This window comes from Heterodontus francisci, chromosome 45 (assembly GCF_036365525.1).
Source record: "Heterodontus francisci isolate sHetFra1 chromosome 45, sHetFra1.hap1, whole genome shotgun sequence".
NCBI classification, from domain to species: domain Eukaryota; kingdom Metazoa; phylum Chordata; class Chondrichthyes; order Heterodontiformes; family Heterodontidae; genus Heterodontus; species Heterodontus francisci.
In genome coordinates, this window is record NC_090415.1 from 10,685,436 (window position 1) to 10,691,544 (window position 6,109).

Consider the following 6,109-nt stretch of genomic DNA (forward strand, 5'->3'; position numbering starts at 1 on the left):
CTCTCCCTCTCTGTCCTTCTGTCTCTGTCTCTCTCTCTGTCCCTCCATCTGTCTTTCCCTCCCTGACACTCCCTCTCTCTCCTTCTATCTCTGTCTCTCTCTCTCTGTCCCTTCTTCTGTCTTTCCCTCCCTGACACTCCCTCTCTCTCCTTCTATCTCTGTCTCTCTCTCTCTGTCCCTTCTTCTGTCTTTCCCTCTCTGTCTCTTCCACTCTCTCCTTCTCTCTCTGTCTCTCACTCTGTCCCTCCATCTGTCTTTCCCTCCCTGACACTCCCTCTCTCTCCTTCTATCTCTGTCTCTCTCTCTCTGTCCCTTCTTCTGTCTTTCCCTCTCTGTCTCTTCCACTCTCTCCTTCTCTCTCTGTCTCTCTCTCTGTCCCTCCACCTGTCTTTCCCTTCCAGACACTCCCTCTCTCTCCTTCTATCTCTGTCTCTGCCACTCTCTCTGTCTCTCTCTCTCTGTCCCTCCATCTGTCTTTCCCTCCCTGTCAATCCCTCTCTCTCTCCCTCTCTCCCTCCATCTGTCTTTCCCTCCCTGTCACTCCCTGTCTCTTTCTATCTCTGTCTCTCTCTCTGTCCCTCCATCTGTCTTTCCCTCTCTGTCTCTGCCTCTCTCCTTCTTTCTCTGTCTCTCTCTCTATCCCTCTATCCCTCCCTCTGTCCTTCCCTCCCTGTCACTCCATCTGTCTCCTTCTCTCTGTCTCTCCCACTCTATCCTTCTCTCTCTGTCTTTCTCTCTCTGTCTCTCCATCAGTCTCTCCCCCACACGCCCCCCCCCACCCCGTCACACGCTCTCTCTCTTTCTGTCTCTGTCGCACTCTCACTACCCCTCCATCTGTCTTTCCCTCCCTGACACTCCCTCTCTCTCCTTCTATCTCTGTCTCTCTCTCTGTCCCTCCATCTGTCTTGCCCTCTCTGTCTCTCCCTCTCTCTCCTTCTATCTCTGTCTCTCTCTCTCTGTCCCTCCATCTGTCTTTCCCTCCCTGACACTCCCTCTCTCTTCTTCTATCTCTGCTTCTCTCTCTGTCTCTCTCTCTGTCCCTCCATCTGTCTTTCCCTCCCTGTCTCACCGTCTCTCTCCTTCTATCTCTCTCTCTCTCTGTCCCTTCTTCTGCCTTTCCCTCCCTGACACTCCCTCACTCTCCTTCTATCTCTGTCCCTCCATCTGTCTTTCCCTCCCTGACAGTCCCTCTATCTCCTTCTATCTCTGTCTCCCTCTCTCTGTGCCTCCATCTGTCTTTCCCCCTCTGTTTCTCCCTCTATCTCTGTCTCTCTCTCTCTGTCCCTCCATCTGTCTCGCCCTCTCTGTTTCTCCCTCTATCTCTGTCTCTCTCTCTCTGTCCCTCCATCTGTCTTTCCCTCCCTGACACTCCCTCTCTCTTCTTCTATCTCTGCTTCTCTCTCTGTCTCTCTCTCTGTCCCTCCATCTGTCTTTCCCTCCCTGTCTCACCGTCTCTCTCCTTCTATCTCTCTCTCTCTCTGTCCCTTCTTCTGCCTTTCCCTCCCTGACACTCCCTCACTCTCCTTCTATCTCTGTCCCTCCATCTGTCTTTCCCTCCCTGACAGTCCCTCTATCTCCTTCTATCTCTGTCTCCCTCTCTCTGTGCCTCCATCTGTCTTTCCCCCTCTGTTTCTCCCTCTATCTCTGTCTCTCTCTCTCTGTCCCTCCATCTGTCTCGCCCTCTCTGTTTCTCCCTCTATCTCTGTCTCCCTCTCTCTGTGCCTCCATCTGTCTTTCCCCCTGTCTCTCCATATCTCTCCTTTTATCTCTGTCTCTCTCTCTGTCTCTCCATCTCTTTCCCTCTCTGTCTCTCCGTCTTTCTCCTTCTATCTCTGTCTCTGCCTCTCTCTGTCACTCTCTCTCTCTATCCCTCCATCTGTCCTTTCCTCACTGTCACTCCATCTCTCTCCTTCTCTCTCTGTCTCTGTCTCTCTCTCTCTGTCCCTCCATTTGTCTTTCCCTCTCTGTCACTCCCTCCCTCTCCTTCTATCTCTGTCTCTCTCTCTATCCCTCTATCCCTCCATCTGTCCTTCCCTCCCTGTCACTCGATATCTATCCTTTTATCTCTGTCTCTCTCTCTGTCCCTCCACCTGTCTTTCCCTTCCAGACACACCCTCTCTCTCCTTCGATCTCTGTCTCTGCCACTCTCTCTGTCTGTCCCTCTCTGTCTCTCCGTCTTTCTCCTTCTATCTCTGTCTCTGCCTCTCTCTCTGTCACTCTTTCTCTCTATCCCCCCATCTGTCCTTCCCTCCCTGTCACTCCACCTCTCGCCTTCTCTCTCTGTCTGTCTCTGCCTCTCTCTCTGTCTCTCTCTCTCTGTCCCTCCATTGGTCTTTCTCCTTCTATCATTGTCTCTGCCTCTCTCTCTGTCTGTCTCTCTGTCCCTCCATCTGTCTTTCCCTTCCAGACACTCCCTCTCTCTCCTTCGATCTCTGTCTCTGCCACTCTCTCTGTCTGTCCCTCTCTGTCTCTCCGTCTTTCTCCTTCTATCTCTGTCTCTGCCACTCTCTCTGTCTCTCTCTCTCTGTCCCTCCATCTGTCTTTCCCTCCCTGTCAATCCCTCTCTCTCTGTCTCTCTCCCTCCATCTGTCTTTCCCTCCCTGTCACTCCCTGTCTCTTTCTATCTCTGTCTCTCTCTCTGTCCCTCCATCTGTCTTTCCCTCTCTGTCTCTGCCTCTCTCCTTCTTTCTCTGTCTCTCCATCTGTCTTTCCCTCCCTGACGCATGCTCTCTGTCCTTCTATCTCTGTCTCTCTCTCTATCCCTCTATCCCTCTATCCCTCCCTCTGTCCTTCCCTCCCTGTCACTCCATCTGTCTCCTTCTCTCTGTCTCTCCCACTCTATCCTTCTCTCTCTGTCTTTCTCTCTCTGTCTCTCCATCAGTCTCTCCCCCACACGCCCCCCCCCCACCCCGTCACACGCTCTCTCTCTTTCTGTCTCTGTCGCACTCTCACTACCCCTCCATCTGTCTTTCCCTCCCTGACACTCCCTCTCTCTCCTTCTATCTCTGTCTCTCTCTCTGTCCCTCCATCTGTCTTGCCCTCTCTGTCTCTCCCTCTCTCTCCTTCTATCTCTGTCTCTCTCTCTCTGTCCCTCCATCTGTCTTTCCCTCCCTGACACTCCCTCTCTCTTCTTCTATCTCTGCTTCTCTCTCTGTCTCTCTCTCTGTCCCTCCATCTGTCTTTCCCTCCCTGTCTCACCGTCTCTCTCCTTCTATCTCTCTCTCTCTCTCTGTCCCTTCTTCTGCCTTTCCCTCCCTGACACTCCCTCACTCTCCTTCTATCTCTGTCCCTCCATCTGTCTTTCCCTCCCTGACAGTCCCTCTATCTCCTTCTATCTCTGTCTCCCTCTCTCTGTGCCTCCATCTGTCTTTCCCCCTCTGTTTCTCCCTCTATCTCTGTCTCTCTCTCTCTGTCCCTCCATCTGTCTTGCCCTCTCTGTTTCTCCCTCTATCTCTGTCTCCCTCTCTCTGTGCCTCCATCTGTCTTTCCCCCTGTCTCTCCATATCTCTCCTTTTATCTCTGTCTCTCTCTCTGTCTCTCCATCTCTTTCCCTCTCTGTCTCTCCGTCTTTCTCCTTCTATCTCTCTCTGCCTCTCTCTGTCACTCTCTCTCTCTATCCCTCCATCTGTCCTTTCCTCACTGTCACTCCATCTCTCTCCTTCTCTCTCTGTCTCTGTCTCTCTCTCTCTGTCCCTCCATTTGTCTTTCCCTCTCTGTCACTCCCTCCCTCTCCTTCTATCTCTGTCTCTCTCTCTATCCCTCTATCCCTCCATCTGTCCTTTCCTCACTGTCACTCCATCTCTCTCCTTCTCTCTCTGTCTCTGTCTCTCTCTCTCTGTCCCTCCATTTGTCTTTCCCTCTCTGTCACTCCCTCCCTCTCCTTTTATCTCTGTCTCTCTCTCTGTCTCTCCATCTGTCTTTCCCTCTCTCTCCTATCTCTGTCTCTCCTATCTCTGTCTCTCCATCAGTCTCTCCCTCTCTGTCTCTCCCTCTCTCTCCTCCTATCTCCCTGTCTTTCTCTCTCTCTCCATCTGTCTTTCCCTCCCTGTCACTCCCTCTCTCTCCTTCCATCTCTGCCTCTCTCTCTCTGTCTCTCCATCTGTCTTTCCCTCCCTGACACTCCCTCTCTGTCCTTCTATCACTGTCTCTCTGTCTATCCTTCCGTCTGTCCTTCCCTCCGTCACTCCATCTGTCTCCTTCTCTCTCTGTCTCTCACTCTGTCCCTCCATCTGTCTTTCCCTCCCTGTCACTCCATCTCTCTCCTTCTCTCTCTGTCACGCTCTCTCTCTATCCCTCCATCTGTCCTTCCCTCCCTGTCACTCCATCTCTCTCTGTCTCTGCCTCTCTCTCTGTCCCTCCATTGGTCTCCCCTTTAGTGACTTGGTGCCAAATTGTTATTATTTTTATTCATTTGTTGGATGTGTGCATTACTGGCTCTGCCAGCATTTTATTGCCCATCACGAATTGCCGTTGAACCTTCTTGAACCGCTGCAGTCCATGTGGGGTAGATAGACCCACAATGCTGTTAGGAAGTGAGGTCCAGGATTTTGACCTTGTGACAGTGAAGTGATATAGTTCCAAGTCAGGATGGTGTGAGACCGGAAGGGAAACTTGCAGGTGGTGGTGTTCCCATACATGTTTCCTGTTTGTTTGCTCTCTCTCCCCCTCCTTATTTCTAGACCTCCCTGTCCTCCTGTCCCTTTGTGTTATGAGAACTGAAGAAGAGAAGGAAGTGGGTGCAGGAACAGAGAGACCTGGGGATGTCTGTGCACAAATTGAAGGTGGCAGGGCTAGTTGAGAAAGTGGTTAAAAGACATTTAGGATCCAGGCTTTGTAAATAGAGGCTGAGAGTATAAAAGCAAGGAGGTTATGATGAAGCTTTATAAAACACTGCTTCATCCTCATCTAGTATTGTGTCCAATTCTGGACACCATACTTTAGGAAGGATGTGGGGGCTTTAGAGAGGATGCATAAAAGATTCACGAGCAAGGTTCCAAGGATGAGGGACTTCAGTTACGTGGAAAGATTGGAGAAGCTGGGGTTGTTTTCTGTGTCTTTCTCCGTCTACCTCTCTCTCTCCCTCCTGCAATCTCTGACAATAGGAGAGAGACAGAGGGAGAGAGGGTTAGCTTTGAAGCCAGGAGAAAAAGACCAACAAATTCAGCAACTATTTCAGGAGGAGAAAAGCCAATAACAAGCACAAGCTGTTGGAGGGATGGGAAATCGTTTACGAAGGGACAGAGTATCGGATCACACCCGGGATGGTGTAATGAATGCCAAGAAAGTCCATTTCAGCCTGCAATATGAAAAGGAGGGATAGAGAGCTGAGAGGGAATGAGTTAATTTTGACTGAGTTAATGAGGGGGCAATGGTGTCCTGCGGCTCCCACAATGCCGCGCGACTGGGAACGGCCCCTTTCTGCGGTACGGGACGCGCTGCACTCTGGGAGGAGGCTCCGCACATGCGCATCTCCACAAGAGCATTAACCGCCGCCTTTTTATATTCTCCCTCTTCTCAGACGTTCAACTTTCCTCCATTGAGATCGACAGCTGAAGCCGCTTCTCTTTTTCCTTTCCCTTTCAGGTGCTGTTTGCGGAAATATGTGGCCGGCGGGTGACGTCACGCAAACATGGCGGCTGATGACACCTCCCTCCCGCCATGGCGTTATTGAGGTCTCATTGACTGCCGCGCCACACGTGTCTGGAGGTCAGGGGGTCAAAAGCAGCCCCCAGCCTCCGCGCAGCCGCGGTTTGGGCGACTTGGAACCCCCAACCCCCTGGGGTGGGGGAGGGGAGAGGGAGGGGAGGGGGGTCAGCACCAGACTCTTAAAGGGACCCTGCACCACCAGAACTGTCCCAAACTCTTAAAGGGACCCAACATGGGCAGACAGAGCAAGACAGTTGGAGAGAAAGTAATAGAGAGCGAAATAGAAAAGAGAGAGTGATGGTGAGAGAGAGAGGAAGAACTGAGCTTGAAAGAATCATAGAGAGATGGAGAGACTGAGAGAAAATAGGTGAGAGTGAGAGAGCAAGAGATGGTGAGAAATGGAGGAAGAATTTCCTCAATTGGACAGAAATGGAGAGAGATTGATGGAGAGATGGAGGGCCGA